Here is a 12,789-nt window from a genome sequence, read left to right as displayed (position 1 = left end):
CTTTTGCTGCCCCGGGTCCAGGGGGCGAGGGTCCTCAGCACTCCTGCGCCCTGCCCGCCTCCATCACGAATCAGGCCAACCCGGGTCACGTGTCTTTCCCCGAGCCCAACACGGGGCAGGAGGACGAGGTGCAAGGACGGGCCTGGGCTCTGACCCACCCTCAGCTGGTGGCCCAGAGGAAGTTCAGATGCTCTTTCCAGAAGAAGGAAAGGTGGGAGAGGGGCCCACACCCCACAAGGCCCTGTGGCAGGCACCTCGTAACCCAAGGGCCTCGATTAAGACATTGTATGTGCTTTGGACTAAGTGACTCATGTGCTGCTTCTGAGAGAAACTGTGGTTCCCACCAGTTTCCAGCCCGCCAATCCCAAATGGCTCTTGACAGGCTCATGCAGCGTCTTCCTGGCCCTGCTCGCTGGAGACGACCTGGTGAAATCGTCATTTCCCTCTGTGCTCTGTGTCCCGAACAGCCTGATGTTGTAAGTGGAGGAACGAGATAGTTCAAAGGGAAGACACGCATTCTTTTAAAACATCCATTAGAGGAGATAGCCTTCCAAATGGCAACGTAATCTACGGCCACGCCGCCCTGAACAAGCCCGAACCTGTCTAGTCTCAGAAGCTAAGCAGGGTCGGGCCTGGTTAGTCCTTGGATGGGAGACCACCTAGGAAGACCAGGTGCTGTAGGCGTAAAAAATAAGGGACAAGGTCCTTGCAATCTGTGAGGTCAGCCAAAGGTTGACTCGCCTAAAAAAAATAAAAATGGCAATGCAACTATCAGACGGAACCTGTGTGTGTATGTGTGTGTGTGTGTGCGCGCACACACACGAAGCATCATGACCGGGACACCCAGGAAACCACCTCCCACAACCATATCCTGATCAGACCCAGGGTCAGAGTGTCTGGAGTTTCAGAGATGAACGTTCAATATCTTAAGTGTCTAGGCACTTAGTGGCTTGGATCAAAAACCAGCGGAAACACTTTCCTAGTTATTAATTGATTTCCCTTGGGATCAAGGAGCCCTAATTATAGGCATGGGTTAGAGATAAGGAAACACCAATATAGGTTAGAATTGCTGTTGAATCTTCCCCGAGGTTATTTAATGACAGAGGTACTTCCTACTGGCTCAGTCAGTTTAAATATGACCCTAGTTTAGAGCTTGGGTAGCAAAGGGCAACAGGGTGTTGTTGGCGAGGTCCCAAGCTCTTTTTGAAGCAGGCGTGGGTGAGGGGCTGGGCACAAGCCCCTCTTTTGATGGATAGTCGGGGCTGGAAGACAGCTGGGTGTAGTTGCCCCGGGAGGTGGAGGGTCCGCGGGAGGAGAGGATTAGACTGTTCTCAGGGACAAGAAGGGGCTGTGAACAGATCCTCCTCAGGCAGGGGCGACATCTGAAATGGGACACTGGCTCATGAGGAAGCTTCTGGGCCTGGGAATCCCTGAGCACAGATGGTGGGAAAATCCTCAGAAAACCTGGGGATTTGGGTCTCTGCAGCTGGGCAGCAGCTGGGGGCCCGGAACCAGAGCCACCCACAGGCGGAGCCACCTGTGTCCATGAGCACGACTCTCTCAGCCTCGGCAGGGAGGCCCAGCCACCCCTCGCTCAGAGTGTCGGGGAGCGGGAAGATGCTGTGAAGAGAGGGTTTGTTGAAAGGATCAGGGAGACGGCACTGAGCCTGGAAGTCCCCCGAGGCCCGGGGCACATTACCCACGGGGCCCGGGGCAATTACCCATGAGGCCCGGGACACATTACCCACGAGGCCCGGGGCAATTACCCATGAGGCCCGGGACACATTACCCACGAGGCCCGGGGCAATTACCCATGAGGCCCCGGGGCACATTACCCATGAGGCCCGGGGCAGCAGAATTCGTGCTGTTGTCACCGATGCCTCAATTAAGTGACCCTCTGACGTCACAGGTTTTGACGTCACTGGCGGATACGGACGCGGTAAATTTAGAGTTCACGACCGTTCTGACGGGACGCGGACTGGGTCTTCCCCGCGAACTACCTGTGAAAGGCGAATTGCGAGCGCGACGCCGAGCGCAGGCGCGAGGCGCGAGCTGCGCGGCCGCGGGGAGCGGGGAGCGTCTGCGCTTGCGTCGCGAGGCGGCGCGGTCGGCACGGTCCTGCCGGGACGGTCTCGGGGGCGCGCTGTGCTCGGCGCCCCCCGCGACCCCGCACGCAGCAGCTGCGACCCCGCGGTTTCCACGGCGACGCGCGGTAAAGGCGCGCGGGGGTCGAGGACGCGCGTTCCAGCCGCGGCGCTGCCCGGCCACGTGACCCCTGCGCGCCTTCTGCCAGGTGTGCGCCGCGACCCGCCCGCACGTGGGGCCCCGGCCCTGTGCAGGCCTCCCGGGACGTAGCCTCCCGAGAGACCCCAAGCTAGGACCGCCCGGCAGCCACCCCCGAAGCCTGGACTCACTAGCCAGTGCTCACCATGGTAAGTAAAACGATACTGCTAGTAGCAGCGCTGACTTGCGGCTCATTCTGAGGTGAAACGGGCCGTGCAGAGCAAGCGCTCAGCGTGGTCTTAGCGCCTGAGTGCTCGTGGGCGGCAGAGGTGGCCACGTCTGTGCCGACGTGTGACAGGGGAGGGTACGGAAGATGTACGTGGTGACACAGGGTTGCCCGACTGAGCAGACGAAAACAGGAAACCCCTTCCCTCCGAGTTTCTCCTAAACAGCAAATAAAATGTGAGTGTGGGCACATCCCATGCTGTGGTTCACATACAATGCTGGAAAATTATTCATCGTTTGTCCTAAATTCAAATGTCACCGCGTGTCCTGCATTTCATCCGGTCACCCCAGAGGGAAGGGATTTAGTTCCTTAAATTCCAACAGATGTCTCTTTCTGGTGTGGCTCATCCTCAATTCCCTAATTGAAAAACAAACAAACAAACAAACAAAAAACCCAGTGTCTGCATACTAACACTTTGGCGATCACCAAACCTGGCGGCGATGCAGAGAGATGCCATCCTCGCCGCATCCCGGCAGAAGCAACAGCTGAAGTGAGCGTCGTGTAAACAGTTCGTCAAAACGATCGAAGGACTCGAAAGTGTCCCCATCCCGAACTTTGACAACAAAGGCATTCATCGCAATGTTGACGAAAATGGCAAAATACTTGGGGAAAAAACCCCATCGCTTAAAGAACACTAATAATCTGAAATTTCCTCCTGAGTTTTCCATGAAGAAGCCAGACATTCTCCGACAGCTGTCAATGCAGGTTGTGGGGAGTGACAAAAAATCGACGACAGATGTGTGATGGGCCCGTGGGGCTGGAGCCGCCCGGAGGCCCCGGGGCTGGTGGTCGGGCGGGGGCTGCTCCTTTGCAGATTGTGTCTCTGCCCCTGCGGCTCTGAGCTAATCCCAGCATCGCGGGCTTGAATGAGGACCCCGAGCTCTGAGAAGCTTGAGGTCAGAGTGTTAGACTGGAGTCTCAGGAAACGCGGAGGTCAGACAAAATTCCTTTCACACACAACCCATCACGTGTACTGATTTTGCTAGAAGCGAGGGGCTCCTGACAGCGTCTGGGGTGCGCCCGGGCTCCGGGTGCGTCGGTCCCTCCCGAAGCGACGGGCTTGTCCCTTTGCCAGTGTGCCGGCCGGATCCCGGGTGGTGGGTGGCGGAGTGGTGGCCCGGGCAAGCCCAGGCTGGACTTCGCAGCCTGACACTTGTCCCTGGGACGTGTACGTGTGTGAGCTGCCAGCCGCGGACCTGGGGTTGGGGCTGAGAGAGTTTCGGGCGAGGTGTCTAAGGGACAGAGACGGTGCGGAAGGGTTGTCTGGGGCCCCCCTCCCCCCACCTCCTCACTGTCAAGTGGGCTTCAGCCCTGAGGAAAAAGCCGAGGCTGGGAGCATGTGGAACACAGATTCTCTCCCAGAAAGCGCGAGAGCCTCTGGGCCGAGCCGAGCTGCTGCGCAGCAGCCCGAGTTCCTGAGTGCCACCGGAAGCCATGATGACGGCAGGCTCTGGCCGGGCGGGGTGGCTGGCATCCCGGCGGGCGGCCTGGAGCCGGCTCTGGCTGGACGGGGCGGCTGGGCATCCCGGCGGGCGGGCGGCCTGCAGCGCTGTGTAGTGCCCTGTCACCTGGGCCCAGCCATGCCCCGGCACGGGGGTGCAGCGGGACAGAGACAACGAGAACGAGGCACTCTGGGGGCGTCGTGGGGTGCTGACGGCAGCGCACCTGCCTGGTGCTGGGCCCAGTAGCCGCTTTGCCAGCTGTGAGCCACTCAGATACTCGGGTGTCTTGGTGACAAAGGTTGTCATCTGCCGAGTGCTGCGTGTCAGGCCTGGGCCAAGAGCTTAGCTGCCTGCGTCACCGAATCCTCCATCGCCGCCGTGGGGCTTCTCCTTGCGCCTGACCTGCAGATGGGGGAGTGAGGAAAGGAGAGGCAATCGGGAGGGAGGGGGAGAGGCTGAACTTGAACTTCGGGTCTCCGAGCCCACAGTCTCAGCCTCCTGACTGCTTCCCTGGACCCGGGCTCCACCCTCAGCGCCACCGACATCCTGTGCTGCGTCCTTCTTCGCTGTGGGCGCTGCCCCGTGCACTGTGGAGTGTTTAGCAGCACCCCCCAACCCCAGTAGTGACAGCCAAAGGTGTCTCCTGACATTGCCAAGTGTCCCCGAAGGTGCAAGATCAACCCCAGGTGATCCGGTAAACATTTTAGATCAGCATGGTATGCCTGTCACACTTGATGAAGGGATAAGACCATACTTCATTCAGATTTCCTCCCCCCTCCCCCCGATGTCCTTTTTCTGTCCGAAGAGCCCATCAGGACATCAGGCGACGTTTGGTCATCAGACGCCCTTAAGCTCCTCTTCTCTGCGGCAGTGTCTCGGGCTTCCCTGGTCAGGTGTTTTGTACAACGTCCGTTGATGTGGGGTTGCCTGATACTTTTCTCATGGCTAGACTGGAGTTACAGGTTTTAGGGAGCAAGACAGCAAAGGTGCCCTTCTCATCACCCCATATCACGGGGCCACCCTCTCCACTTCATCTGTCACTCTTGGTGTGGAGCTGGGCCACCTGGCCCAGGTCGTCTTTACCAGACTTTCCTGTTGCTAAGGTGCTCTTTCTCTCTCTATCTCTGCCCTGTCCTTATTGGGAGGTCACAGTGTGCAGCCCCCACTTAAAGAGTGGGGGTCATGCCCTCCTCCCTGAGGCCGGAGGACATATAAACCATTTGGAATTCGTCTTCATGGGAGATTTGTCTCTTCCTCCAATTTATTTATTTATTCAACCATTTATTTAATCAGTATGGCCTCACGAATATTTGTTTTTAGTTTGGGTTATAATCCAATGCTACTTTATTTATTTTGTTCTCAAGTTGTTCCGGCTTTGACCATTGGGAGTTTTTCAGTTGGCAGTTACTATTATTACTATTACTGTTATTATTATTATTACTAAGCATTTCCTTACTTCCTGGCACTAGAAGGTGCCCCAAGTTCTTGTATATTCCTGCCCAGGATAAGCCGCTTCTCCCGGGAGCCCTGGGCCCTTTCATCGGAGAGCTCGTCGGAATCCAGACTCTGGGTGCTGTGTGTGTGCGTTGCTTCCGGTGCTCGCAGGCCTCGGCCGGCGGAGTAAGAAGATGGGCGTTTGTAGTCTAACCTTCGTGCGTCCGTGTAGCCACAACGTTTTTATATGTAACTACCTGTACCCGTTTAAGCGCAACGTGAGTCCCACCCGGCCGATCATCCGAGCTTCCTCTCCTTGCTCATCCGTCTCTAACAGTGAAAACCCGCGGTCCAAGGGGTGTCGCCTCCCCCTCTGTGAACCACGGGGCTGAGAAGAAGAGGTGGCCACCAGCACTCGCACCCCAGAGACACCCAGTTAAAACAAACACGCACAAACAGTGAACGAACCCAGGTCCTATTTTTCCATTTGAACACTGCAGGTTTCCCCCAGCGGATCCTAAAATACACTCCGCGAGGGCCTTTTCACCTTTCCCAGGGGCTCTGCTGCCACCTAAACAAACATGTAAGGACCAAAAGGCGGACGTGAGCGCCGAACGCAGTGTGCCGGGGCCTGGGCTGTCGGCCGCTCCGGTGCCCTCTGCTTCCCCGCCCCAGAGGTCTCGGGCAAACGGGCCCCTTCGACAGGGGACCCAGTTAGCGTGCCCGCAGAGCTCTGGGCCTGTGCTTTGGCGGCCGCCCAGAAGACAGCCCGGCTCTTGGGGGTGTCAGCTGAGCCGGGGCGCTCAGGCCTCTCAGGGCTGCCCCTCCGTCTTTCATAGGAATTCCTCGGCACAGCCACCCTTTCAAAAGATGACAGCGTTGGACACATTCACGGGCCAGGTCACTATTTTACAGCTCTCTGAGGGATCCCCAGTCCCCGTGAGAGTGGAACCTCTTAGCCCTGGCTCCCTGAGGCCACCAAGTCCGCCTGCGACCTTCCCGCTGCCGCCCGCCCTGCGCTCTCACGCCCTCACGCCCTCACGGGGGGGTTAGGCAACGGTGGGCCACGTCGGTGCCCATCTCCCCCCGTCGAGACCTGAGTGCCACAGGACGGGGACCGTCTCATTGCCTCATGGGTGGCTGAGGAGGTGGGCTCCGGGGGCAGGTAACCAGGGGGCAGCCACCGTGGGAACCTGGGTCGTTTTTGCTTCACTTCTCTAAGCCTCAGTCTCCTCTACAGAGTGAAGAGAATGACGGCCCCCAACTCAGACAAATGAAAATAGAGTACTGTTTTCATTTTGGAGATGACAAATCCACACTAATGTTATATGCACTGTTTTAATTATCAGCAAGTCATCTCCTCTTCCCTCCCTCCCCCACCATCTTTCCGTCCATCCATTCATCCATCCGTCCGTCCATCCATCCATCCATCCATCATCTATCTATCCATTCATCCCTCTCCCATCCATCCATCCATCATCCATCCATCCATCCATCCATCCATCCATCCCGCCCGCGTGAAGCTGCGTGAAGGCCAGAGGCCGTCTGCCTCCCCAGCTCCCATCCGTTCTGGACCCATCGCGCCCCAGGCCCCACGTGTCACTGGCTCGGTGTAGGAGATGTGCACACGTCGGGTGTGAGCCTCTGGGCCAGACTGAGACGGTCCCACTGTCCCCACCCGGGCATGGGTGTCCTGCCGGCGTCCCGGCGAGAGGCGCAGGGGCGATTAGACAGAGATCGAGGGGAGACGGGAACGTGGGTGGCACTCACGCCTCACTCGGGGGAGTGAGGTCAGGGGCTCAGGTGGTAAGCAGTCTGGCCTCGCCGGCCGGGGCGGTGGGCTCCCCCGTGGGTGGCGGGCGCAGCAGGAGGCGTCTCTCCCACACTTGGAGACGGTGCCGATCTCAGCTCGGCCCCGGCGGGCCGCGCGGTGCCCTCCAGCCTGCGTGGATGTTGCCGATGGCGAGAAGGAGCAGGGCTGTTTCTTGCCCCCGAGTCGTGGCCTGGGATTCTGACTGGCAGCCAAGACCCTAGAGCCCCAGGGGGCAGAGGGGCACTCGCTCCTGCTCTGCGTGGCCCCCGGGCTCTGGCACGGGCCTGCTGGCTGGCCGCCCCGCCCCATCTAGTACCGGGCGCAAAGCCATTCTCTCCTCACTCTGACCCCATCTGCTGGGGACAGAGGAGGACACCAGGGCTCAGAGGCTCGCCCCAGGCCACCCGGCTGGGATTCGGACCCCAGGGCGGAGCAGGCCTGATGCTCACCTACCCCAGGTTGGGGGCTGCTGCGGGTCATTCGTCCCCTGCTGCCTGCACAGGGCACAGACTGGCGGCACCTGGGTCCTCGTCGCGGCGGCCAGCCGGGCCCCGCATGAGATGCAGACCCGCTCTCCCCTCTGCCCGGAACGCCCTCCCCTGCACCCGCCCCCGCCCGCTCCTTCCTGTCTCGGCCTAAACGCCCCCCTCCCAGGCCTTTTGTCTTGCTTTTTAAATGAGTGGAATTTTTAAAACTAAAAAGCAAAATCGGATCTGTGCCTTTTGTGATAAAACCATTTCCCCTCAATTAAGCATAATTACACCAAGGCATTGTATTCCTGAGGAGGCCGAGATTGGAGCGAGGTCTGGGGTTTGGCTTCTCTGCCTTCCTGGTACCAGGCCTGAGGCTCCTGTTTCAGGTGAGCCCACGGCGGTCCTCGCTGACTAAGAAGACGGGCTCACCTACAGTGTTTGCAGTTACTGTTCACACACATGCTGCTGTCAGTCCCCTCCCAGGGGAGCGGTCACCCCAACATCCAAAAGCTGAGGATCCTCCCAGCATGCCTTGCGCCTCGGCCAGCTCGAATGGGGGAAGCAGGCGGAACAGGTGACCGACCCCCGGCGAGCGAGTTCGAGGCCCTGGGCGTCGGAGGCTGCTGCACGACCTCAGCCAGCGGGCCGCGGAACGAACTCCCGCAGCCTCGGTTTGCTCATCTGAGAAGCGGACGTGACCGCAGAGCCTGTCCGGTGGGGCTGATTGAGCGTCTAGGGGGTGATTACTGTGCCCAGGGCGTGGCAAGGGCTGAGCAGGGGACCACGTTTAATGTCCTCAGTGACAATGTTGTTTGGCGTGCACGTGGGGAGGAAGGGAGGGGGGCCGCGGGGAGCCCCCATTGTCACAGGTTTATCTCCTGGCTGCAGGGCCTCAGGGATGGCCCCGGGAGAACCTCGGGGCCGTGTGCCAAGTGGCTCCTGGGACGCAGGAAAGTGGACGGGAAGTGCTGCCCAGGCCTCTTTGGCCTCTGCCGCCTCCCCCACCCGCTCGGCCGGCGTGGGAGCGGGCGGCGGGCGGGAGCGGCGTCGGGGGCAGCTTCCTCTGCTCCGCTCCCCAGGTCTCTGTGACGGATGCGACTCTCTCTGCCCTCCCCCTCCCAGGAGTCTCTCCGGAAGGTGGAGGTGACCCCCGCATCCGCGTAGCAGGGTCCTGGTCCTGTGGGGGGCTTGCTGCTGCTCTGGGAAAATCCGGGGACACCGTGTCTGGGGTGACGGTGTGGCAGAGCCGCGCAGCAGGAGGGGGGCCCCCGCTGGGCCCTCCCCCAAGGCCACATCCCGGATGTGCCCTGAGCTGGGGCTGAGGTCATCGGTGGTGTATTTCATGCTGACCAGGCTTGGCAGGCACGTCCCGCGGCTGGACCTGGGAGAGGAAGGAAGGAAGCCGGAACCGCACTGGGCCGTGCCGGGCCCCCGCGTCCCCTCTCAGCGGCCCAGCACGTCCTCGTCCCCGTCCTGGTCAAGGGCATCGGCGCTCACGTAGGACGTGGCTGCGGTCAGAGCCCCCCGCGCTCGGCTCTGCTGCTGTGAGGCCGTGGCACCCCCTTCCCGCACCTCTCGGAGTTCCCTCGCCGAGGCTATTGGGGACAACCTGGTGCCTGCCGCAGGGCTTGCTGGGATGATCCCCAGGGACAAAGCCAGACAAGGCTTAGGAGACAGGCCGGCCACAGCAGTGACCCCCTGGGCTACAATCCTACCCCCACTGCAGGAGTAAGATGGAGGCCGTCGAGTTTGAGGAGTCAGGCGGGCCTGGGCCAGGGGACGGGTTCAGGGGACACCGCCTGAGGGGGCCCTGGGGACAGTGACAGAAACGCGGTGCCGAGCGCCACGCAGCTCAGCACTCTGGGCCCCAGGCCCGGGAGGCTGGCCAAACCTCGCAGGCTCCTCGGTGGTCTTCCCGGGCCGTCGCAGCCCGCCCGCCTGCGTGTGCCGGCCCCGTGCTGCAGCCAGCCCACCCCTGGGCGCCCACCCACCACCCTCGGGGAGCCCGCCCCTTCCCCCCCGCATGGCGACATCACTAAGCCGAGGGTCCTGTGTGAGGGTTCATCGTCACATCCCCAAACCCAGCACCGTACCCGGCACTCAGCGGGAGCTTAATACAAGTGGATGGATGGATGGATGGATGAATGAATGAATGAATGAACGAATGAACGAACGAACGAACGAACGAGTCACATGGCGCAGTCACTCTGTCGCTCCCCGCAGGGTGAGAGCTTGTCAGAGCCAAAGCCTCATGGGAGCCTCATGGAAGTAGGAGAAATCAGCTCGCCTGGTGAGCACTTGAGGGGACAGAGCGAGAAGCTGGAGGGGGTGGTGTGGGGTGCAGAGTTGAGCAGGGTCACCATCGTCTCGTCACTCACCCACTATGTCTGACCTTCGGCTTCAAGGAATAATTCCTGGGGCACGCTGGACGGCTCTTGGCGCGTCAAGCTTTAATTAATCCCCAGGGCTGAATGTGTTTACCTGGACAGTCCACCTGGTCCAGCCGATTACCCAGACTCGTTAGGCGGCTTGGTTGGGTTTTCCATCACACAGCGACTTCGCTCAGTGGGCGACTGTGTGCCAGACGGGCAGCCCGGAGCCAGTACTGATGAGAGGATATTTTATCACCGCACGGAGGCCGTGCTTGGGGCCGTAAACCTCACCGGGACGCTGGCGGGGGACGGAACTGTACACGGATGAAGCGTTTCGGCCATCGACCCTGCTCCCGACCCTCGCCGGTGGCCTGCCTTTCGTTAGCCTGACTGGCCTTTCCGTTGCCAACTTTACTTGCGAGTATAATCAGGGGCTCCCCCTGCTTCAGTAGTGAGAATGGATGCAAGGTACTTGCCACCTTCCCCGGGTCCCAGAAGACACAGGCGTGGGGCCTGCCGCAGAGCCTGTGGGTGCCCAGCCAGAGGGGACGCTGGCCCAAGGACGGGGCCTGTGCCGGCCCCCCCAGCTGCTGCCTTGCGTGGCCCCGGGGAAGAGGTGGCCTGGGACCCTCGGTGTGAGTGGGAAGTGGCAGGAAGTTCTGCGAGGAGAACCCCTCGCCCCCCACCCCCGCTCCGCGGCGTCGAGCCCCTGTCACGCACAACAGCCTCCTCCGTCTCCCCCCTCGTCTGGCACGTAGTAGATGCTCGGATACGTCAGCTGAGTGAATGAATGATGCGTTCCATGATCAGGCATTTTGGAGGCCCTGGATCAGAGCCCGACGCTCAGTGAGGCCCCCTTTCAGCTGTGACATTTTATGAGTCTGGTTCATCTCTCTCGAGCTCCTCATTTCACACATGAGGAAGCAGAGGCCTCGGAGGGGTTGATCATAAAGGGAGCGTTCCTCCCCCGCTATTAATGGGGTCCTCGGGCTGTTTCATCTCCACTTTGGGGGCACCTCCGAGTGGCTTTGGGTTTGAAGGAGGGGGTTGGTGCCAGGCGGCCTGATCCCAGGGGAAGGGCCCTGTGGGGCGGACAGGGCCACCTGGCCTGTCTGTGACCAAGGAGCCGGAAGTGAGCAGTGAAACCGGCTCTAGCAGGCCTGCCCCCCAGGCAGAGCCACCGCTTCCCCAGACAGAGAGGGCCGCACGGCCGTGACGCGGAGGCCACCGAAGTCCGCCTGGCCCTCAAAGGCGCCCTTAGTCCGTCACTCGCAGCTGCCCATCGGCTCGTCTCTGCACACTTAGACTGTTTTAGAGTCACTTCTCCCCTCTGGCGGGAGCCACTGAGGAGCTGAACCCAGCCTGCCCCTCCTGGGGCGGTGGTCTGGCTGGGCGCTGGGTGCCCCGGGCCTCCGGCTCGCAGACCTGGAATGCTGCTGCTGCTGTGTTTCCTGCGGGTCAGACCCCTGCTGTAACGCACGGCTCCCACCTGAGGCCATCTGTCACGGGCCCTGCCACCCTTCTCTCCCCCGACCCTCAGTGCCAGAGCTAGGCCCCGTCGCCTGCCGCCGGCCCTCACTCTGACCCCACACCCCCTCCGCCCTACAGGACAGAGAAACAGGCCGGCTGTGGCTGCTGACACTTTGATGCATGTGCTCATTTCTCTGTGCTGCGACTTTTCCCTTTGTTTGGCGGCGGAGGTGAGCCCGGGCCAGGTGTTCCTACTCTGGGTCCGGGGACACTTTCTGTAAACTGCCAGTCAGCCACAAGCTTGTCCCCTCATGCCCAAGTGGGGACAGGCTCATGTCAGAGGGAGGTGGGGGGCAAAGCGCCCCCAGGCCCTGGCCGGGTGGGCAGAGAACCGAGCCCTGCCCCCACCCCACCTGCCCCCACTGGAGCCGGCAGACAGGAACTGCCACCCACAGCCGCTGACGGAATCGGAGCACGCAGCGCCCAGCCCAGGGAGGAAGCCTGCTGGCCACCCATTAGTTGTTATGGAAACTCATTACCCCAGGAGGTCATTCAGCTGAAAATATAAACAATTTCCCAAAAGGTTTTTTAGTGAAATTCGTGGGTAACAGCTATAATGGCGTAATTAAAAAAGAGTAGGACGCCATTCTGAAGCCCTGGGGCTTGGCTGCATCCGGTCAGGTGGGGTCCTGCTCGCCCACACGCTTCTGCGGCCACCCCGCCCAGCGGCAAGCGGCCGGGCACATGGCGGGTCCCCGATGGCCTCGTGAGTCCCCCAGACGCAGCTCTGTAGGGACAGCAGTCGGGGCAGCGCGCCTCTTCCCGGCTCCCTGAGCGAACTCCTCCCACAGACTGGGCCCGGAAGGCACCCCGGAGTGAACGACTGTAAATTATGACGGTGATGACAGCCATGTGCTTGCTGATGACGAACCCGCGAGTCCTCACAGTCAGCACCGCGTCGCGCCACACGGTGACGTTCTTGCCGACCGATCGCCATGAGCATCACGTGGCGTCCCGTGATGTGGCCAGCCACTCGTGTGTGAGGGCTGTGATTCTCACCACCAACCTGTGGGCAGGCACCATCAGCATCTCCAGTTCACACGTGGGCAAGCCGTCGTGCCTTCTGATCCCTTTCCTTCCGTTGAGACTGTGACCGGGACCTTGTGGCAAGCAGGACCTCCGCGTTTCCAAAAAGCACCTCCTCTCCCTCGCTTTTACTCCATGCGCGTTGAGCAAGGACTTGCTGAGCTCGCACTGTGTGCTGCATGTTCTCGAC

At 60.7% G+C, this 12,789-nt stretch overlaps 1 pseudogene; it reads left to right on the top strand.

The window, feature by feature from the left end:
* The first annotated feature begins 565 nt into the window (after nucleotides 1-565).
* LOC118610522 lies at nucleotides 566-684 on the top strand (annotated as a pseudogene).
* The last annotated feature ends 12,105 nt before the right edge of the window (nucleotides 685-12,789 follow it).

The sequence above is a fragment of the Rousettus aegyptiacus genome, unplaced genomic scaffold, assembly GCF_014176215.1.
Source record: "Rousettus aegyptiacus isolate mRouAeg1 unplaced genomic scaffold, mRouAeg1.p scaffold_m13_p_12, whole genome shotgun sequence".
NCBI lineage: Eukaryota > Metazoa > Chordata > Mammalia > Chiroptera > Pteropodidae > Rousettus > Rousettus aegyptiacus.
The sequence above is the reverse complement of the archived record's forward strand: the minus strand, read 5'-3'. Positions and strand labels throughout refer to the sequence as shown.